Below are 24,220 nucleotides of genomic sequence, written 5' to 3' on the forward strand. Positions count from 1 at the left end.
GCATGCACCTTGGCTGCAGTTTGTCCCCGACCCTGATTGGGTCATGCAGGTGGTGACCACTCGATGTGTCCCTTTCACGTCGATGTTTCTCTCTCTCTCTCTTCCTCTCTCTCCCTCCTGCTCTATCTGAATAAAGAATGAAAAAACGTCCTCTAGTGAGGATAAAAATAAATAAATAAATAAATAAATAAATAAATAAATAAATAAATAAATAAATAAATAAAGTTTGTTATCTCCTAAGGTAGAAAGAACTCCTGCAATAAAACTAAGATGCAATAATGATCATGCAATCCAACATCCTTCTATGATCAGCCTCTTCTACATCTCTCCAGGCTTATCAACTGCCACTATCTTGCTGTTTGAATGACTTTCTTTTCATTCTAACAGGTCTTGCTTGCTCTTTCTTAATGCAGAGATTTATAGTTGAGGATCCCTCTGCCCAGAGAGCTCTGTCCTTGGCTTTGGGCAGAGCCGGCTGCACAGTGATGTGCATGTCTTGGACAGGTCTTCACTCAACAACTTACTAATGAGGTTCTTCCCTCTCCACAGGTCCTCACTGTCAATCAACCTTCTATATTTCCTATTTTTAAATGTTTAATGTGGTAAAACACATGTAACATAAAATTTACTATCTTAACCATTTGTAAGTGCATAGTATGGTTAAATACATTCACACTGTTATGTAACCAATCCCCAGAACTCTTTCCATCTTGCAAAACTGAAACTCTATACCCATTAAACAAGTTCCTCTTACCCTCTTACCCCAGTCCCTGGCAACAACCATTTTACTTTCCATCTCTATAATTTCAACTATGCTAGGTACCTCGCATAAGTGGAATCACACAGTCCTTGTCTTTTAGTGACTGGCTTATTTCATTTAGCACAATATCCTCAAGGGTTCTACATGTTGTAACATTGACAAAATTTCCTTCCTTTCTAAAGATGATAAATATAGATAGATATCTACATATAGATATATAATATCTTCATTCATTCATTCATTGATGAAGCAACTTGGATTGCTTCCACCTTTGCCTATTGTAAATAATCCTGTTATGAATATGGGTATACACATATTTTTTATGAGACTCTACTTTCAATTATTTTTTTTATTAATTTATTTTCTTTATTGATTTTAGAGAGAGGAAGGGAGAAGGAGAGAAATAGAAACATCAATGATAGAGAACATGGATTGGCCACCTCCTACATGCCCCCCACTGGGGATTGGACCCACAACCTGGGTGTGTGCCCTGACCTGGAATCGAACCAGCATTTCTTGGTGCATGGGTAGATGCTCAACAATTGAACCACACAGCCAGGCTACTTTCAATTATTTTAGATATATACACAAAAGTGGAATGGTCAATCATATGTTTAACTTATTAGGAACTACCATACTGTTTTCCAAAGTACCTATACCATTTTATATTTCCACCAATGGTCAAAAGGATTCCAATTTCTCCATAGTCTCACAGACACTTGCAGTTTTCTGGTGTGTGTGTTTGTGTGTGTGTGTGTGTGTGTTTTAATTATTGTAGTTTTCCTAATGGATGTGAGGTGGTTCTATACTTCCTTTTCAGCTAATATCTATCATTGTTCTTTTACTCATTTTTTAATATTTCTTACTGAGGCAGTTTTTGAGATAGAATTGTCAAAGGAGATTGAGAAACCAATCTAAAAGATGTGATAGATACTTTCTGAAATGGTTTTGGGGTAGTCTGGAATTAAGTATTCTGATATTTCATTGTACTTGACTCTGTTTTCTATTTCAATTCCAGACTACCCCAAAACCATTCCAGAAAGCATTGCATCTTTTAGATGAGTGCCGAATCTGAAAAGGCTCTTGATGATTCTTTCTGTAAAAATGTTAGAACCTAGTAGAGCACAGCCTGGTCTGGGATCTGCTCAGATGGATTTGGGCAAACTGTTTAACCTTAGTTTCCTCCTGTGGATATGCAATAAACAAATTCAGTCATGAGGGTGGGGTGTATGTTTGTGTGAGAACTAAATGATCATATCAGGGACACAGAACGCACTCGATAAATGGTAGATATTACTTTTTAATTATACAACTGATTATCCCCTACATTGTTATAATACAAGATTATACTACAAGATATTATTTTTAATTATACAAATGATTATCCCCTACGTTGTCATACTACAAGATTCTTGCACACAGTCACGAAACTTAAATACCACCTATTTAATGTCTTTTATGGTGTATAAACTAAATGAAAATTTAAAACTCTATAAACTTACTCATTAATCATGATTTCCTATTTCATCAGCTGTACCTTTATACCTGTCTTATTCACCAATGTTTCCCCAGGCCTAGCAAAAGATTTGACTCATAATAGACACACCAAATACTTACTAGCCCTGGCAGTGACCCAAAACTTGTCCCCAGTTATAGGATTCTACGACTTGCTCCTCACTTCTGAGCAGTGTTCTATGGGAACAGCCCAGCAACTGCCCCCCACTCCCCTTCGCCAAAAGAGTTAAGGGATTGAGAAGAATTTTGAAATCATTCTAAGAAGCAGTCCCAGATCAGTAGCAGTTTGTAGAGAGGCAATGAATTAGAGTGGCCTTTAGGCAACTTGGTTGAAAGAAAATGCTTACTTCTTTTCCAATATACTTAAAATATCATTTTTATTGTTATTAAAAATTGTTAATGTCAACTCAATGAACATGTTACCTAGTTCCCAGAAGCCTAAACTGCTGAGGTAAGAAATTATGATGATTACTCATTAGAGTGAAAACCATTACGTGAATGCAATGGGGAGTTGCAAAGCAACAACTAGATGATTTCTGTCTAACTATTGGATAATTAATGCTGTAAGAAAATAACATGTACGTATTGGGAATGAAGGATTATAGATTATTTGCACTTATTTTCTTTCTGTGGCAATTAAATTAACTATCTTTGATTTCTCACCTGTTACCATGGTTATTTTCAGTGATCCAGGTCATTAATGTCTTGAATATAATAGTTACATTAAAATCACAGCTCTTTCAACTTTGCAAAAAGACTCTGAAGGTATTGTGAAAGAGAAAGCTGTTGCCTCAAGAAAAAGGAGCTGCCTGTTGAATGAAATTGTTTAATCGTCTTAAAGCCAAGAAGTCCCGCACTTTGTTCCTTCCTGATTTTTTCCGGCAGTATCACTGAGGTTTTGTTTGCCTTGGATAGCAATGAATGAGCAGGTGTTTTGTGACAGTAAATTGTAACTATGCTATTAACTTCCTACTTACGTGGTTAGTTCTCCCTCTCACTGATGGGAATAACAAGTTCTCCCTACCTCCCTATTGAAAATTCTGGGAAAATAATATATATTCAGTGTATGGTGAGAAACAAACATTGAAATAAAATCAACCCTCAAGTAGCTAAACAAAAAGAATAAAAAACCTGAATAAAAGTCTGAGCTCCAGGAGAGCCATGACTGCTGGGACCAGCGTGTTCCTGACATGGGTCACTGCCATGAGCTGTCTCCAGAACAAATGACCCTCCATTGATGACTTGGTGTTGACTAGTTGTGAGAGTCATATTGTAAGAATTAAGGCAGTACATTCTAAATTCTGATTTTTCTAGTTGACTTCTCTTTTCAAAAGTTATTTTACCCAGACACTAATTGGTTTATGTATACATCTTGTTCAGTCTCAGCTTGTCTGGGCCTTGACATTATGTTCCTCGGGGCTTTATCCTCTGTCCCCTTCTCCTAACATACACCTTTTTCCTCGAGTACCCATCTGCTCTCCAGCATCCCCCTAACATCTGTGGACCTGCACAAAAGAACAGATGAAGGCACCCCTTCTTTGTGGCCAGCCTCACTCAACTAGCTGCCCCTTGGCCACGCCTGGGCCTGAGACTGCACACCCCAGGATGGAACATGGAAGAAGCTTGCACAGGCCTCGTGGACACCTGCGCGGTCTTTGGATAGGCAAAATACAAGGCAGGCAGTACCCGGAGCCCGTCTAGAATAGGGCCCAGTGGATCTCTCAGCCACCAGGGTTGAGAGGCACAGCTAGAAGAAGGTGAGGACCCTGTAATGCATGAGGGGCATGGCGGGGCTTCCAGCTCCCCTGATCATGACATTTCATGGAAAATATAATATCCTCGAAGAGCAGACATCAATCAACTATCTTAACTCCGTATCTCAGATCTTCCACATCCCCCAAAGCTGTCCTTGCCAATAGCCTGTGTCAATGTGCTGTGTTCAGGCAGAAATGTGACACTGATTCATCAGGTAGGAGCTGAGGTTTGCACAGCCTCTGTGAACAAATGGGGACGTTCAGAAAATGGAAGTGTGGGTCTCCTGTAAAGAAACTTTGGAGGGCCTATTTCTCTACCCTTTTCCTGCTTTGAACGATGCATAGTTTCAGACCTCGTCTCGACAGTCCAGCAACAAGCCTAGAGCAAGGGCTTTGACACTCTAATCTCAGAGAGGGACAGAAAAGGGTTCAAGCCCAGTGTTCCGATGTTGCCAGAACAGAGAATAAGTGGAGGTAGTCAGGTTGACAGATAGAGTAAGCATTCCTTGCTGTAAAAAGAAACAATGTAAGAAAAATGACAATGTGCCCAGCTGGTGTGGCTCAGTGGGTTGAGCATCGTCACGTGGACTGAGAGGTTCTGGTTCGATTCCTGGTCAGGGCACATGCCTGGTTTGCGGGCTCGATCTCCAGTAGGGGGCGTGCAGGGGGCAGACTGATGGATATTTCTCTCCACTTTGAAGTTTCTATCTCTCTCTCCCTTTCTCTTTCTCTAAAAAAAAAAAAAAAATCAATAAAAATATATTTAAAAAAATTTTTTTAAAGAAAAGTGGTAATGCTTTGCATATTCCAACAGAAGTGTATAGAGTATATGTGAGAATGGGGAGGGTCTCCTACACATGTGAACACTTCTCTTAAATTGATTCATGTCTTTTATTTTTCTTTCTTTCTTTTTCACTATTTATTTATTTTTCCATCACCATTTATCCCCTCTATGCCTTCTTCCACCTCCTCCCCTCTACCTCCCCTATAATCTCCACACTGTTCTTACTCGACAAATATGTGTCAAGAACCGTCTACGTACTATAAACAGGAGAATCAGGGAATCAGTGGTAAATGAAACAGTGAAGGTCCCCACTCTTACCAAGCTTACAGTCTTATAGAGTAGATTAAAATGAACCAAACCATTGTACTAATAGTGATAAACTGTGCAAAATGTTCTGGAGGAAAATGTAAGACATTCCAGATAAACACTAACAGGTAGATTCGACCCTTGCTGGGCGTCAGTAAAGGCTCTCCTGAGGAAATGTCATTTCAGCTGATCTAAAAAGTATAAGTAGTCAGTGAAGAGCTTTCTGGACAGAAGGGAAAGAAAAGTCAATGGCCCTGAGGTGGGAAGGGAGTGCCCCAGAGACTGAAGGATGCTCGCTGTGCCCCGAGTGCAGACAGTGAGGGGAAGGATAGGTGAGCTCATGCAGAGCCTCGCAGGCCATCACTTACACTGTGGCCTTTATTCTGAGTACATTGAAAAGCCATTGATAAGTTTGTATTAAGAAAGACCTATGATCAGATTTGCATTTTTAATCTCTTTGCAGTACTGAGCATCCACCAGAGCACCACGTGGCAAGAATGGTGTAGAAAAATCTCTCATTTGGGAGTTTATTACAGAATCCAGGGAAGAAGGCAACTTGGCCCAGGATGGATGGTGGTAAAGATAAAAAGTTGACCGACAAACAATATTTTAGGGGGTAAAGTCCATCTAGGTTTCTGGCCAACATAAGACTCATGGTGGTGTCATTTGTTAAGATATGAGCGTTGATGAAAAATCATGTTTGGGTGGCTGGAGAAAAGTTCAGTTTTGCAACTGAAGGTCTAAACCGAGTGGTGTATTTCCATTTTCAATCTAGCACGCTTAAACCACACTGAGGATGAGAGAGAGGATTCTTTGACTCTTTGTTGTTTGCTTACTTCTAGTAACACAAACTAAAAACAAAAATGAAACTGTATTTATTTTAACTTCAATTTTAGGTTTAAAACATTTTTTAAACCTCATTAATATAATAAAGTCACAAGATTTTTAAGGTGGAAAAGATCATACAAATTGTATTAAGTTGAAAAGAAATGTGCTTCCCCAAAGCTTGAGGTTAGCCCCAAGGTTCCTCAGTGAGTGAATGATGATGTCAGAAATCAGCCCAAATTTGACTGATAACCAGAGCAGTGCTGTTTCCACGACAGGGACAGTGTGACTCTTGGCCTGGCTGGTAGCCATATCACCTGGGGGTGGGGGTGGGGGTGGGGCGCCGGGCGTGGATCTCATACACACACATGCAGGGGCCCCTCCTTGAGATGCTCTTCCAGGCAATCTGCAATGGAGTCCCAGGTTTGTATTTTTCAATGCCTTCCAGGCGATTTGACGATTGGCCCGATTCAGAACCCAGTGTATTTAATACCCCATACTAGCTTTCCTTAAATCATTTTATAAGATTTAAAAATTTATATTTAAAAATTTCTGTTCTAATTAAATGCTTTGTGTATAAGGCAACTAAAATTGTCCATTATGAAAAGTATTCACCACTACACTCAATTCAAAGATAGAAAATTCTTTCACATAGATGTAAATGATAAAAGGTGTTTCAATTTCTGTGTCAAATAGTTATTTCCAGCACAAAAATGACCCAATATAAAAATAAAACAATCCTTTTATAAATTGAAAACCCCTGGACTGTGATAAGATTTCTTTTAGAAATTTCAAGTAACTTTGTACTCTAAAGAGTAAATGTCTAATTTAGGCATTTCACCTTAAGCACTAGAAAGAAAGAAAGAAAGAAAGAAAGAAAGAAAGAAAGAAAGAAAGAAGGGAGGGAGGGAGGGAGGGAGGGAGGGAGGGAGGGAGGGAGGGAGGGAGGGAGGGAGGGAAGGAAGGAAGGAAGGAAGGAAGGAAGGAAGGAAGGAAGGAAGGAAGGAAGGAAGGAAGATGCAGTAGGTCAAAACCCAGCCCAATTTATTCTTTGCAGACTACAAAACACTTGAAAGGATCAACAAGGGGGCTATTTTATGTACAAAAGTGCGCACTTTTGTATAAACAGCATTAATACCAGATTCTATAAACAAGGCAAACAAGATCGTAAACTTGAAAACGGAGCAAAATTGGATATTATCAATATAACACAGAAAAGTCCCCTAAGTATTGGTAATCAATCTAGACGGCTGTCTGAGGGAGCCGCAGAGATCAAAGTGGAGCGCAGCAGCTCCGAAGGACGGACCAGGGCACGGAAGGGTGCAGGGCCCAGAGGTGGGGGACCAGCACATCTGGCTGTGGTCTAGAGATGGATCCAGTGCGTTGTTTTTGTCTGGCTGACCGACTGCCACGGAAACATGCAAATGCTTCCCCGGTTTCTTTCTTTTCAGATTCCACAGCACCTTTGTCTGTCTCTGTTCCTCCTCCTCCCTCTCTCCCTCTCTCTCTTGGTGGCCATTAACTATACTGACAGTTTGACAGGCTGAAATAAGGAAATAAAACACTTAAACATTGTTTCCTGATGTATGCATTCATCTCCTCTGCCAAACACAGATATTGAGGAGATGCTTCACTCCTGTCAGCTCACTAAATTATACCCCAGCTCGCAGGCAAGGAGCTCAGGTCCCCCGTCTCGGTGGCTCTGCTCCTTCCAGAACCTGCCAGGGCTTCCTTCCTTGGCCCAAATCCTTCCTCTGTCTTTCTTAATATTGAATTTTCTGAAGCAACGGGTTGAATTTCTCTGTGAGACCTGATTATTCGTCCACTTTTTAAAAGCTGTCAGAATTCAGTTGAATTTTCTAGAATATCCTTTTTTTTTTTAGGGGGATTTACTTAAGCAGTGGCAAATGAAATACCAAAATGCCTGGTTCAATGTTCTTTTTTTTATCCTCATCCGAAGACACTTTTCCACTTTTTGTTCAGATAGAGTGGGAGGGAGGGAGAGAGAGAAACAATGTGAAAGGGACACATCGAGTGGCTGCCTCCCGCACGACCCAACCAGGGCTGGGGACAAACTGCAACCGAGGTATGTGTTCTTAGCGGGAACTGAACCCGGGTCTCTCTGGACCGCAGGCCGACGCTCTAACTGCTGAGCCAAACCGGCCAGGGCTGGTTCAGTGTTCTGTAGCCCTCATAACCAGTGAAGAGTTTTGACTTTTTAAAACCAGATACTTATTGATCCAACACATATTCTCTTGACAGGTCCAGTGATAGAAAAAAAAGTTGATTATGACATCCAAAAGAGGTGCCAGACCACAAACGACCGATGTTTCTTCCACTATTTTCATGTGGCAACAAAAGCCAAGCTTCTGTACAGAAAACTTTGAAAGAATAATTAACTTCTTCCAGAGGAAACTGCTGTGGATTCAATTTTGAGAGAATAGTAAGTGAGAGGGAGGGACTTATTTTTTAATCCTTACCTGAGGGGAGATATATATATATATATTTAGAGACAGAAAAAAGAGAGGGAGAGGGAGACAGAGAGATAAACACGGCTGCTTCTTGTATGTGTCCCAACCGGGGAAAGAACCCACAACCTAGGTGTATGCCCTGGCTGGGAATCGAACCTTGGCCCTCCAGTGTATGGAACAGTACTCCAAACAACTGAGCACACCTGCCAGGGCAGGGATGCTGACTTTCAGCTGGTTACTTACTTCCCTCGACCACTACCAACAAGAAGAAGGAATCATTTCAAAGTGAAATAGTCAAGAATTTGAAACAAAAGACAATGGAGGTAAACCTCTAAGACTTTTTCTTTGCTTCAGCCTCTGGGCAGCATTTATTCAGCGTCTAGTACCTGTCCCACAAGCGTGTGTTCTCTGGAAGATGCGGAGGAGACTCCCGCGTGCACCTGCCGGCTCCTGAGACTGCAGAAGAGACGTCGCCATCACCGGGGACCAGAGCGCAAGATGGAATGGGCTTCCGTGGGGAGACCCAGAAGATGCTATGGAAATTCAGAGAAGTAAGGAATACCCGTAGCCCCACCTATAGTGGGGGATTCACATCTCAGGTTGAGGGATAAAAAAATGTCCTCTACGATAAGACTCCCCTGTTTTATTGGGATTGTTTTACATTATGTCCCTCTTCTGTCAGGCCAGAAAATCTGTGAGGTCCTGTGCCTTGTCTACTTAGTTCATAACAATATTTCCCTTCTTCCTATTAATTAATTTATTTTTGTTACAGATGTTTCTCCTTTTTTCCCCCAGCACCCTCAGACTAGCACAGTGGGTGGCATATAATATCTGTGGAATGGGTGAGTGAATTAAGTAGTGACTGAATCTGAATTTCCTGGGGATAGTTTTCTGTCTCTTATTCATGCAATTCCCCATCTTATTGAGGACCACCAATCAAACAGAGACTTCTGTAAAACTGCTGGATACCCCCATGATCACAGACACTATTTTTATTTAGCACAATTGCCAAAACACAGCCATGACCAAATGACCATTTTTGGAGAGTTGAGGGCTTCCTTTATTCATAAGAAGCCTCTTCTGCGACCTGATCATCATTAATGATTACAAAGTTAATCACATAGTGACCACAGGAAAACTCTCTGCAGTGTTTCTTGCTCCTCTTTTGCTTCATATTTTTCCCAAAGAATAATACTTTCTAAAAATGTCCTTGCACCACCTTCCAAGACTGATAATCCAGTTATTGCTGATATAGATTATCAATGGACGTGACATGTTACTACAGTAGATTACAAAACAATGAATGCAAAGATAGGTCATTAATTAAATCCATTTGAAGAACAGCTCAACTAGATGAGGTGAAATTATTTTATAAGAAACCAGTATCTAAATCATTTGGCTTTATCAAATATTATCTGAAATAATTAAGCTACTATTTTTTATTCTATTTAAAGAATATGTTTTATTGAATTTTTTTTCTTTTTTTTTTAGAGAGAAACATCAATGAGAGAGAAACATTGATCGGATGCCTCCTGCATGCCCCCTACTGGGGATTGAGCCCACAACCTGGGCATGTGCCCTGACCAGGAATCAAACCAACAACCTTTTAGTGCATGGGCCGATGCTCAATCCACTGAGCCACACTGTCCCAGATATTTTTCCATTTATCTTCAGATAGAGCAGGGGGGGAGAAGGAAGAAAGAGAGAGAAACATCCATGTGAGAGAGACACATCAATAGGTTGCCTCCCTCACGACCCCAACCGGGGAAGGGATGAACCGCAACCAAGGTATGTGCCCTTGGTCAGAAATGAACCCAGGACTCTTTGGTTCACGGGCCGATGCTCTAACTGCTGAGCCAAACCAGCCAGGGCTAAAGCTACTATTTATTAACCATTTACTAACAGGCACTAGGCAATTTGTTACAGGAATGTCTCTTCACTAAAGTCTCAAGATTATCTCATTTTTACCCCACATCCCAGATAAAGAAATTGCGGCAGGGAAAGACTGTCCCAGAATTAGAGGAATACAAATAAACCGCATTCTGAAACCCCAAACTATTTCCTTTCCAGCCATTCTGCATTCGGCAATCACTGTATAATCCAATGATTACATTTACTTTGGCTTACAAGTCTCAAATATTTCACAAGGAAATTCTCCTTAGAAGTGGTCATAACTTTTAAATCAAGCTCTTTCAAGTCAGGATTACATGCAAGATACAAACTTAAGTTACCTGACTTGAAAAATTTATCAATTATAACATGACATTTGTTATCTCATGAAAAATGTCCTAGGTGACCTGATAGAAAACACCATGTTGATGATGGGGCAGAGGGTTATGTCCATGGCCAGGGCTGGGCTAAGAAGACTTAGAAATCGCCCTCGCTGGGGTCAGCTGGGGAAATTAAGACGTAAACAACAGGATGCCTTTGACTACTTTCTCCCACATGTCTCTCGCTCTTGCTTTTTCCCACCGTTTTCTCAAATGTCTTGGCGAAGTGTTACCATTTAAAATGTTGGAAAAGGCACTTGCGGGGCGGGGGGGGGGAGATGATCTTTTAGTTCCCCCTTAGCCATATATTTGGGGTGAGATAAGAATAATTCTGACCTCCAAAATGGCACTTTTTCTATTATAACATATTACCTTCCAATAATTTCTTCTGGATTTAAGAGGTCAAGAGAAACCCTGCTTTTGCATGTTCCCGGGCGTTTCTCTAAAATCAATTAACATATATTTTATCAAGGGAGAGGAAGAAAGCTAAAGTATTTTTCGTCAGCGTGTAAGACACCCAAATGATGCTACATATATCCTATCCTTGATCAAAAAAATAAATTTAATAGTGCTGAAATGATCTCCTTGTACCAAACTTACATCTTTTCCCAATTCTATTTTAAAAGTAGAATATCCACATGCGATAACACCAGATCTTTATAATATGGAAACTGAAGGTAGTAGAGATAAAAATGGATGGGAAGGACTCGCAGAATTGTAGAGAGACAGGAAAAAGAAAGGAAAAAAGAGTGGAAGGGAAGGAGGGATGGAGAGGTTGAAAAATCCAGAAGGGAAGGAGGGGGATCTTTTTATTTTGTCCCCACTGTTTGGTAAAGTTAGAGGTTTTCTTTAAGACAAAATTGCCTCTTTCAGTACTCAAATGATATTTTCTTTCTCTATAACTTCCTTCTCAAATAGGTTAATCACAGAGGCAATTAGTCTCGCTACACACAGGATGTCACTATTCCCTTATATAAACACAACTAGCACACATGTTTCAGGCGGAGAAAAATATCAGCGAAGACCCAATTGCAACACGTATGAGAATTCTGTCCTGTGAGATGCTCCCTTGCCCAGTTCGGGTGAAGTTTAATTGTTACCACGCTCCTTATTTATTAAACAGTCTTTCTGTTTTGTTGTTATTATGGAAGGTTGGTATGCGAACTAGAAGTTCTGCTCAAGTCAGAATAAAAAAATCCAGAAAGACAAGGGGCCGTGATACTAGCCAACTAAACAGCTACCTAACCAGCCAGCTAGCTAAACAGGAACAAGAAAGGCCTCTGTGGCAAGGCAAACAGGAGAACAGGGAGCTGGAACTGAAAAAAAGCTAATTCGTTGCAGCCTCCAAGGTTTTCTTCCTGCAAGTACTCTATTTTACATATTCAGAGTTTGGAAATTAGTGACCAGTATAGTTCTGAGAACTAGAGGATTCGAAGCACAGGAGCTGCTTTTCTAAGAAGGGAAATATACGTAGCTCTGGGCAGCACGGACCAGTCTCAGGGACACACGTGGAATTCACAGGCCGAATTGTTAAGCCCCTAATGATGGCATCCGTTTTAGCCTGCAACTCCTCGCTGCTGAATCTAGCATGGACACTTATCAAAACCCAAACGACAAAGTGCTCATCAAAAGAATAAATTGCTGTATCACGTAGTCAATACATATTCATAGAGGGCACTCTGTCCTTCTTGATGGTGGCTGCCCCGATGACAACGCTGTCAGACACTGATGACACATGACATCTGTGGTTCGTTAGCTTGTGTTTACTGTGGTGAGAGTGAAAGGAGGTTTTAGGGCTGATCCTCACATCAACCAATAAGTTCCTTTTTCTTCTATAGCCGTAGAGTCTTTTATCCAGTTTTGACTGGCTGCCTCAAAATAAGGTTTGCCATCGGCCACGGCGGGGTGAGTGAGGCAGACGGTGACCACTGTTCCAAGAAAAGAACTCAAATTCCATTTCCTACGACACGAGGGCTCCACAGTCTTTTCGCACACGAAGTCCGACATATCGCTTACAAATCAGCCTGGTCGAGTGTGTCAGCCCCGGGCTCACTGTGCCTGGGTTTGAATCCTGATTCCACCTCTTACCACCTACTGAGTCATGGCAAGTTACTCAGTTTCTCTCTTAATTCTGTCAGCTGAAAAAAAGGGTATAATAATAGTACCTGCCCAATAGGTACTTAAGAAGCATATATTAGATACTACAGGCAAAGGCCAAGAAAAATGCCTGGAGAAAAAGAAGTCCTCGGGAAATGATACAAGTATTCACCAGTGAACAAAAGGCGCTTTCTTCTGATTTCCCGAGTGTGTATGTGTGTGTGTGTGTGTGTGTGTGTGTACATATATGTATTGCAATCTGGAGGTCCTGCGTTTAAATTTAACCTCCTGTACGAGAAAGCAGAGTTTTAAATGGTGATTAAAATTTTGCAGGATGAGTGAACTGAGGATTGTAAAGCCCTCTCTCAACACCAGAATCTTCCCGGTCTAGTCTGGGACAGCAATCTTTCTAGAATTTAAATCCAGGCTTACCTGAGTGTGTATCCGCAGCGATGTAGAAATGAGCTTTCGTCTGTAATGAATCCAAAGTGCTAATGGCACAGAGATGGGCTGGAAATGGAGTGGTCTCCCCTCCAGCAGATGAAACACTACCACTGAGAACTTCTGAAGTAACTTTTGTTGGTAAAAGAGTATTGGCTTTATTGCTTCTATTTGACCTTTTTTTCCTGTTTCCTCTAGGGAGAGTGGTGGTGGGTGGGTAAGCCAGCTCTGCAGTTAAGGCAGCTAGGCAAATTAGTTTTTTTGACTATAGTGCCTACAAATATAGAGATATGTGCATATGCATATTCTCTCCCATGCATGCACCCAGCTAGCTCCAGAAAGATGACAGTGAAAAGCATATTACAGATGTTATAAAGGAGCACAGTAGGATGTTTTGTTTAATGTAAGAGCCAAATAAATAGTGTTTGTTATTGTAAGTCCCCCACACACATACACCCCGTTGTAGCAGTCTCACAATTTTTTTTCATTTGGGGATTGCCTGAAGAGAGTTAGTCCTTTTGTCAGAACAGGAACCTCTAGGTTTTAAAATGACTGATCTTGTATTTTCAGCCCTGGTAACAGCTGATTTGGACTGATTTCACGGGTAACCAGATCACTGTGTAGACATGAATGCTTAAGAGGACACGGGGAAAGGGAGTCAGCTGAAACAGCCTATGAAATGGACTATAAAATCACTATAAGAATAGACACTAGAAACACAACCAACGTTCTGTACACAAAGTAGGACACTGAACAATTTAAATCAACCCTGAAGCTAGGATTGCTGGGTCTGTAAGGAGTCAACATCAGGAGCAGTTACAAACTTGCTATTAATCAGGCTGGTCAGTTGTAATGATCCTTCTGCTCTAGCTCAACATTTCAGACGAGTTTTCTATTTAACAATTATTTGGACCTAAAATAACCAATTATTCCGGATTTTTCCAAATTCTTTAAGATTGCAGAAAGAAAATCACAGTAAGCGATCATGTTAAAAAATAAGGCCTATTAGTATAATAGCATTATACACATAATAAAATGTCCTCATGCACCAGTAGCAATAAGTGATTTGAAAAACTCCATTCCTCAAACACTTCATTCACAAATATGCAAAAAAGTAACTAAATAGTATTATTTCTATTACACACTGAAAATAATATATCATGCACTTACTGATACAAAAATATATATAACAGCTGTTGTAATATCTTTATCCTCCTTTAAAATTATTTAAATGATAAGAATTTACATGTGAAATGGTATCTAGCTAGATTTTGTGAATCGGTTTTATTAATGCTTTTCTCCTGTTTGCGCTGCTTTGCCCTCTTTTTCCTCTCTCTCTCGGCTCCTGACTTTAGTGGGCAAAAAAATAATAATCATTTAGGTTAATTTTTTTTTTTTTTTGCTACATACAGTTTCATTTTCCCCTCTCTCTCTTCCTTCTTCCTGCCATCAGCCCTGGAAGACGGCCAGCAGCCACGCTGGAGAGGGGCCAGAGGGCCCTGTTCCTGCACAGCGGGAGCGCCCCTGTGTATATCTCGGCGGGGCTTACCTAAGTCACCATTTACAATATTGAGTGGAAAGTGCAGTTTGGAATAGTCAGCATTTATAAGTCCACTGGTTATGTGATACAAAAATATATAGCCAACTTCAGAATTTATAGCAATAACATTTATGTATCGTGTTACTCCTAGAACAATCCAATTTTTAAAGTGCCTATTGTGTATACATAAGGAATAATCATAAATCATTTACATTAAACAGTGTCAACTGGCAAAACACAAGTTTCCCGCTAAATTCTGCACACTGAGATTAATGAGGTTTGGGGGGGGGGGTGAACCACACTAAAAAAAAAATCCACTCTGATTCATCCTAGGTGGATAACATGTCCATATAAAGGAGCAGGTGTCTGTAGTATGATTTAAACACCTATGGAACATCTCTGGAAAATATTAACTTTCTCTGAAGTAGAGAGCCGTCCACAGAGTGAGCTGGGAATGTGGCAAGAACCCAAGACTGTCACCAACCTCAGGCTTTCTTTTATTTCTTCTCAGTAAAGAATGGATTTAAAACAAACAAACAGAAAACCTTAAGGCCTATTTGGCCGGTTGTCTGACATGTTTGCACATGTAAGCAGGTTTTAGAAAACCTGGGACAGATTGTGTAGACTACCTGCTTGTGTCTTTGCCTCCCAGTGGGAGAAAAATCTCAATCAGTGACCAAAGCTATCAAGAGTCGAAAAGTGAAACTCAAATATGTACGTGGATTTTCTCCCTCTGTTCACTCCCTAGCTCGTCTGTACTCAGAAAGGCAACTGTCTTTAGAAATCTATGCTTTGGGGTCTTGAATTAAACCCGTTCCTCCTCCCTAAAGAGCCCTTAAAATTATTAATAGGGAATGTTTTGACAGTTCATGTCTGTAAAAGCATGTAATCTTATCTGAAACTCACATGTACACAGCTGAATTGGACATCATATTAGAAAAACACATTTTAAATTTCTCTTACAGTATTTTGGCCCTCTTATCTTCTGTCTCTAGAAAGGGCTACAAGAGTAAAATTCTCCTCTTGCCTTACCTCACAGCCTTTAAAATATCCATTGGTTTCTTTTAGCCAAAATGGAAGAATAACATTTTTCTTATATATGTTTTTTCTTTAAAAACCCTACTTTTCCCCCAAACTCTACTGATGACTAGTCTTACTATGGAGAGAAGCCACTCCCTATTTTGGTAAAAATTAAAATAGAATCTGAACAACAAAGAGAGATGTATTGCAGGGGAATCTGTAAAACAGTTTTGTGTTTTAATTTTTTCCCCTTTATTGATTTTAGAGAGAGAGGAAGTGAGAAGGAGAGAGATAAAAACATCGATGAGAGACATCAATTGGCCGCCTCCTGCATGCCCCCCACTGGGGATCGGGCCCACAACCTGGGCATGAGCCCTGACCCGGAATTGCACAGGTGACCTTTTGGTTCATGGGTCGATGCTCAACCACTGAGCGACACCGGCCAGACTGTAAAACAGTTCCCAATGAATAAACTACCTGGTGTTTTTTAGGCAAAGATATTTGACACCGTGTAAAGATATGCTGTAATCTAGAAAGCAAAGCAAAACAAAACCCATACACACACAGAATAATAACAGAGCTGCGGACGTCCCAAATGAAGTGAGAACTGTGAACTGAGGTTTTCGGGAGAATATTTTTTAAAATAACATGCTAGTCTGGAAAGTCAGATTCACCATGGCTTTTGTAGAAATGTTTTCAAATCAGAACATCCTCCAAATTCACTGAATTCCAGTGGCATTAATTGCTAGAAAATACATAATGTAGTTTTTCCCAACTAAGAGCATTGAACGTAAGAAGTAATGGCAACTCACTTGAGGCATAAATAGAAGACTTCGGTGAGAAAGCTTGTGCATTCAAGAGGAAGGAAGAGTGTTCACTTCAGGAGGTTTTTGTTGTTTGAAGAGAGACAAGATGACACAGTGAACCTTTCTTCATTTAACATGTTTAGTCTTTAAATTTATCTGGTAATCACGGAATTCTTTCCCATTTTTGAGTGTCATTTTGATTCACTTAAGAAGAAAAACTCTTGTGCTCAGCGAGGCAACTCAGAACCCCAGACTGACTCTTTCTACTCGTCGGTAAACTGAGAAATCTATGTAAAACTGAAGCGTCACATTATGACTGCCACCCCTGCGGCTGCTACTCTAACCTCCACGTCCTTAAAAGGTTACTTTACCCCCGATGTTAATGAAAACTATGCAATCACTATGTAGGCATTTTTAAAGGATCTGTTCCTATGATTGACCTATACTTCCTACCAATTCTCTCTACATTTCTAAAGTAAAAATCATTTTGAAGAAATGACTTCACCAACATGATCCAAAATAAACTATAGCTCAAATTTTTTTTAAGTCAGCAAATCAACAAGTAGTTTGAGCTAATTATCAAAAAACGACTTCCTTTACGAATTACTTTCATAGATGTGAATATCACTTTTTTAGCTGAACTAACTAAACTGAAGGGTTAAGATGCACAGAAATGCAGACTCCCGTAGTAATAAACGCTGTTGAACCATCATCGAGAAACATCTGTCTTTTTTCCCCAGTAGAAGTCTTCTAATGCTGCTGGTATAAAGTTCTCTTTTCTTATACAAAATAACAGTAAAGAAATAACCTTCAGGCCAAAACACACTTTTCTACCTCAGCTAACAACAACAAAACTTCTTTTTCATTCTTACTTTCATATTATCATTTAAACAACTATTTATAGATTATACTTGTTTTGACTCTTTTAGTCAAGAAACAGTAACAATTTGTTTTCTTGGATGCTATAATATCAATGCTGTGTTTTGCTTGTTCCAGAAGGCATTGATTCAATGTTACTTTTAGAGTTTCCACACCTAGAATCCATGGACTGCTAGGAAATCTAGAAGTTTCTGAAATCATATGCAAAATTTCATAGGTATATACCCATTGTGATTTTGCTGCTAGCAAGCCATTGTTTTTTGCTACGCAACATCCATGTCACTAGACCCCATCTCCCTCTGCGATTCAACCTTTAGTCCATGAAAAATTAGAGCTGACTCTACCCCCTGCTCCAATAGAGGTGTGTTTGCATGAGTCTGTGATCTAATCAAAGCAAGTTAGTATAAAGAAACTTTTAATAGGCCTCTGAGAAAGATATTCTCTCTTCTTCCTGTTTGATTTGAAGCCTGAGAGGATGCTACAGTTGAAGCAATGCTACTGCCCACCATCTTGCTCCCAAATGAAGCCAGAGACTGAAGCCAGAGGTGGAGAGGAATTGAGTCCTGATTACATTATTTTAACCCAGAAGCTAGCTCCTTGCCTTGACTTTCCATATTTTAATAAAAAAGGAACACACTCATACACATTCATAGCATCTTACTCCACGACATTTGCATAGCTGACTCCTTCAGCTTACACACTGGCTTCCTCTGACCTTTCCAATCTAATCTGAGTTCCCCTCTCTTGACTCTTTACTTATGTCCATCCTACCTGTCTTTAATCTCATTGCATACAGTCAAAATTTTACGCCATATGCTATCTCTTAATTTGTTACACAGAAATCTGGTCACTTTCCCAGTCCATTTCTGTCAAAGTTTACATAATGCAGGATCATATTCCAAAAGAGGTGGAGAAAAAGGGAGGGGTAGGGGGAGGGGAACAGACTTTAAAAACTGAAGATTCAAATAGAAAGCCATCCATGGGCAAACAAATTGAGATTTTGACTAGACACAAAAAAATACTGTATGGTTAAGCAAATAGTTTACCATGGATTGGGAGGAAAGGATTTTTATGCATTTTGATCTTGATCCCAACCAGACTTAGCTGACATAATTATGAAGGCCCTAAAAGTAACTGCTGGGGTTTACAAGCACTCTCCGCTTTCTTTGAACCAGCTCTATAAATGACAAGAGTGAGTGTTCAGATTAAATGAATAGATTAATAAACATCTTTGGAATATTCATCATAAAGGTTGATTGATGTCCCATTGCCAGCAGTAATTCAAGGAAATGCTACGCTATTCGAAAAATATTACATGTCGTTCTCAACGCTGTGCCAATGTTATCACACCATGTACGTCTGACAGTATCTATATTCTTTTGCCGAACTAACCATGCATAAAAGCCAATAGATATTAAACCATTTTAAGTTTACATGGGCATCAGCCACTTATATTTATAACTCTGATGAATGGCCTTTCATGTGTAAATTTATAGTGTAGCCATAATTTTTTTAGGGAACCAAGAGGTTCATTCAGAAATTGCCACAGCATTTATCTATGCAAAGATGATGGATATAGTTTATAAAATTAAATGCTTTTAAAAATTAAAATCATATTGCCAAGAAAAAGGACATGTTCTTTCTTGCTTTGCCCACATTTTTAAAATGATCAGAACCGCGCTCTCGGCAGTTATAATCGTTTATCTAGAGAGCATATTGATATACTTATTAACTATGTCCAAATATATTGTTGTTAGGGTGGCGTAGCATCAGGATGAGCTACTGGACATCACCTTCGCTTAAATTTACTATTTCATTTTCTAATTTTATTTCTCTATATTAAGCTATAAAATATATAAAGTATCTTTAGGATATAATTTTTCTTATTTACATTTACTGCATTTACTATATTTAATTCTTCAGGACTACTCCCCGAAATCGTCATGGTTTATTGTTAAGTACAGACTATTATAAAGTATAACTTAAAGTACTCAAAATATATGTTTTCCAACAATCAACTAGACAAGGAGTCCTATGTATCCCAACACTGACTTGACTCGGTTGAGGACTTCAATAAAGTAGGAGAATATGAAAGGTAACAATTACCACTAAAGGAACTGATAAAAATCAGAACAGCCACTGTTACACATGTGAAGAAGAAATGCACATTGCTGCTCTGTGTGAAAGAAATGCACATTGCTGCTCTGGGTGAAGTGTTCTGTCATTTTTCTCCCTTCACTTGTGGTCATTCCCCACTGTAAATGGGAAATACACACAAATCTTAGTGCTGTGTGTGTGTGGTATGTGTGTGTGTGTGTTTTCCCAGAGTAGTCTTACTTTTAAAAAATCTATCCTATTATCACAGAATTTCCAGAAGACAGAAAGTGGGTTTAATTATTTGATTCCGTTATATGAACAAAAATCTTCAAATTATCAATTCTTTAACATAAACTCATCCAGTAAAAAAAAAGTTGTCCCAAAGCTTGCAAAATTTGTACACAAAATATTTCTTACATGCTGAGTTTTCTCTGTTTTGCTTAAAACAAATATAATATTGAAAACAATAAAATACAGTTCACATACCCCAGTAGATCACTAGCTCCTTGTGGGCAGGAACATATTTGTCATCACCTTTGGGTCACCAGAGGCCAGCACAGCACCTGGGATAGAATGCACACCCGGTAAATGTGTTTGAATTAATGAAATAACACATTGCTGATTGGAATCCATTCGGAAGGTATGAATTCAATGAAATACCCATTCTATATATCAACACTCTTCCTCTACATCCCACATTGTTAAAGTAGCAGTGCATATTCTTATACATTTGAATACCATCTTTACTCTGAAAACTCAATTCTCAAAGAATAATTGCTTCTAAGTGCTTATTACATTATATATTCTTATTGTCTTGGTTTCGGTGGAAGGAATACAGCGAAGTGTCTGAGATCATGAACTTTGGAATTAGTCTGACACAGGTCCAAATCGTCCTTCCACCAAATACTACTTAAAGGATCACTTAATCTCTCTAAATCTCATCTTGTCTTTAAAATAAAGATAATTATAGTATCTTTCTAATAATGTCCAAAGGGTTGTAAGAAACAGGCTTAGCGCACAGCCTGACACCCAGCACACCCTCAGTAAATGAGAACTACACTTAGCTCTCATCCGTCTTTCCCTGCCCCCTCCCTGTCTGTGTAGTGGAGAGTTAACCTTAACCCAGGAGAGGTCTTGCTTTTGCCTTCAGCTACTGGAGGTGATCCCTAGGCCCTCAAAATGTCACGCCTGAGAGGAGTGCCTCTGTTTGCCTGGAGCTCGGGCCAGGGGAGAGTGGGACACTGTGATTGATGACGGGGGCTCGGGGCTGTGGGCTGTGCACATCAATTTTGCCTCCAGAAGCAACTGGAGACAAAGGGTATCAGCCAGAGATTAAAGGTCAGCCACATGGGCAGTATATGATCAAGCCCCATTCAAACTTCTGGACACCGAAGGCTCACGTGAGCTCCCCTGGTTGGCAACGCTCCCTGCATACGGTCACATATCCATGCAGGTCCAGGACCATGCCCTGACTCCACGAGGAGAGGACAACGAGCGCTCTGTTGTTGATTCCTCGAGCTTCAGACGCAGCCTCGTGCACTTCTCTCGGCTGATTTTAATCTGTATCCTTCTCCTGTAATAAACTTGAACTGTGGGGAGAACAGCTTTCACTGAGCTCTGTGAGGAATTCAAGCAAACTGGCAAACCTGAGGGTGATTTTGGAAACCCCTCAAGCTTGCAATTAGTGTTAGAAATGAGGGTGGTCTTGTGTGGAGGATGGGCTCCCTCGGACACGCTCACACCTTCCTCCTTTACATCCAGAGGGCGCAGAGGCTTTGAAAGACATCTGACTGTATCAGGTGACCTTTAACAACGCTTTCATGTTACAAAGACGTTAACAATTATTTTTAATGATGGTGTTTGTCTATAGATTGTATGCCATCGTTTTATTTTACCTTGCATAAACAATAAAAGCCTCTCCCCCATAATAGATACAGAAATGTTTTGTTTGGGCAAGGTGAAAGGTAGTTACCATTTATAAGTCAAGGAGTCACATACAAGTGAAAAATGTAAAGATAAGTAATAGCAGATCTCTCCAGGTCAGATGTTAGCTAATTAACCTCATTAAGAGATATACTGGCTTTCAAACAAAATATTGATGAAACCGTTTGCAGGGCTCCCCCTCCCCTGCCGTCGTGTTCCTAGGAAACCGAAACGGTGTAAAGTGCCTGTTTCTGCTAACTGAACGAAATCCAAAGAGGATTTTTGCTTTTATAAACCGTTACTGTACTAATGTGGGTCTTTTGTAAAAGCAAAGTGGCGTAACCCAAGCTTCTGGAAAGTGGGGATACCCGAGCTTCTTTTGCTTCTCCTAACTGCTTAGAATGCAGTATGCAAGAGGCTGCTTAAGAAAAAAAATCTTTTACAATTAATTTTTTACTTAGATAAAAGTTTTGGTAGGTAGAATTTTAAATATTGTTTCTTTATTGATTTTACAAAGAGGAAGGGAGAAGGAGAGAGAGAAACATTGATGAGAGAGAACATCAATTGGCTGCTTCCTGCATGCCCCCCCATTGGGGATTTGGCCCACAACCTGGGCATGTGCCCTGACCAGGAACAGAAGCTGCAACCTCTTCGTGCATGGGTCAACACTCAACCACTAAGCCACACTGGCCAGGCAATAGTAGGTAGAATTTTAAGGTGAATTTTAAATCACCTCATATTGAATGTAGACTGGTGCACTCACTATGGAAAACAACATGGTGTTTCCTCAAAAAATTAAAAATTGACCTGCCATTTGACCCAGTGATCCCACTCCTAGGAATATATCCTAAGAAGGCTGAAACACCAATCAGAAAGAATATATGTACCCCCATGTTCATAGCAGCACTATTTACAATAGCTAAGATCTGGAAATAACCCAAGTGTCCATCAGTAGCTGAGTGGATAAAAAACCTGTGGTACATATACACAATGGAATACTATGCAGCTATAAGAAAGAAAGATCTCTTACCATTTGAGAAGACAAAAAGGGACCTGGAGAGTATTATGCTAAGCAAAATAAGCTGATCAGAGAAAGACAAATATCATATGATCGCGCTTATTTGTGGAATATAATGAACAATACAAACTGATGAACAGAATAGATCTGGAGACATGGATGTGGGGCAAAGACTGACAAACCTCAGAAGAGGGGGACGGGTGAGAGGGAAGAAAGAGACCACAGAACTTATATGCATGTATATGTAACCAATGGACATAGACAACAATGCTGCAGGAGGGGGTGCATCGGGAGGAGGGTGTCAGTGGGAGAAAAAGGAGAAACATCTGTAACAACAATAAATTAATTAAAAAAAAAAATCACCCCCTGTTGGTAAACATGTTCTGCATAATCCCCAGAATTGTGAATATGATAGACTTTACTCCCATGAATATAGTATATTATAGAACCCAGTTGACTTTCAAACAGGGAGCCTAACATAATCACATATACTCTCAAATCTTGGCTTAGAGATCAAAGAGCGGAAGATGGAGATTTCAGGCAGGAGTATTTGACACAGCACTGCTGGCTTCGGGATAGAGGGCCCACAGGTGAGGGACACACAGGGCCTCAGGGACTATAGCAACCCCTAGCTGCCAACCAGCAAGGGAAGAAAGGCCTCAGTCTTACAACCACAAACAGCTGAATGCCACCAACAAGAATAAATTTGGAAGTGGATTTCCACCCAGAATCTAGACAAGAACTCAGCCTGGCCAGCCATGATTTCAGCCTTGGGATTCCCTGAGCAAAGAACCCAGCCAAGACATGCTGGACATGCATGAACTTTGAGCAAATAATTGGGCATTGTTGTAAGCCACTAAATTTTTAATAATTTGATACACACCAAGAGAAAACTCATACACACAGGAACCAAGGATTCTGCAAATATATTACTAACCTCTCTTAAGTCTTTCACTCTGAAAACAAGTTATCACTTATGTGCTAGGTTTCTTTTATTATTTTTTAATCCTCACCTGAGGATATTTTTCCATTTATCTCCAACAGAGTAGGAGAGAGAGAGAGAAAGAGAAAGAAAGGGAGGGAGAGAGAGAGAGAGAGAGAAACATCGATGTGAGAGAGATACGTTGATTGGTTGCCTCTCCCATGACCCCGACCAGGACTTGAGACCGAACCGAAAATGAGGTATGTGCCTTTGACTGGAATCGACCCTGAGACTCTTTGACCTGCAGGCTGATACTCTGCCGCTGAGCTACACCGGCCAGGGCTGTCCTAGGTTTCATTAACCAAACAGACTCCAGATTACCAGTGCAAATACTTAAAATGCATGGACCCACTCTGAATGAGAAATACAATAAAAGCTACTGTGCCATATGCCATATATAATATATTAAACATCTGTGTCCTTCTAAAATTCACGGCATTAGTGCTCTTGTAAGAGAGACCCCGCAGAGCTGGCTAACCCCTTCCACCATGAGAGGTTACAGCACAAAGACAGCCACCCAGGAGGCAGGCTCTCAGAGTCACTGTGTTGCTGGTGCCCAGCATGCAGGCTTCCTAGGCTCTGTAATTGCAAGACGTCATTGTTGTCTTTCATAGACCATCCAGGTCGTGGTCTTTTGTTATAGCAACACCTCTGTACTGAGACAAGCACATATGTCCTGCCTATACAACAGATCGTCGGGAAAGCGCAACTCTCCAGCTCCTATGTGGAAGG

The 24,220-nt window shown here is 40.2% G+C and overlaps 1 protein-coding gene across 1 annotated transcript in view; it reads right to left on the bottom strand.

Annotated features, from left to right (window-relative positions):
- Positions 1 to 24,220, bottom strand: part of SOX5 (SRY-box transcription factor 5) — a 960,413-nt gene that overhangs the window by 767,989 nt on the left and 168,204 nt on the right. Inside the window, exon 3 of the mRNA XM_036251464.1 lies at positions 20,052 to 20,128. The gene's annotated coding sequence lies outside the window, so the exon portion shown is untranslated. The remainder of the gene's footprint in view (positions 1 to 20,051; positions 20,129 to 24,220) is intronic.

The sequence above is a fragment of the Molossus molossus genome, unplaced genomic scaffold, assembly GCF_014108415.1.
Source record: "Molossus molossus isolate mMolMol1 unplaced genomic scaffold, mMolMol1.p scaffold_m16_p_10, whole genome shotgun sequence".
Classification (NCBI taxonomy): Eukaryota; Metazoa; Chordata; class Mammalia; order Chiroptera; family Molossidae; genus Molossus; species Molossus molossus.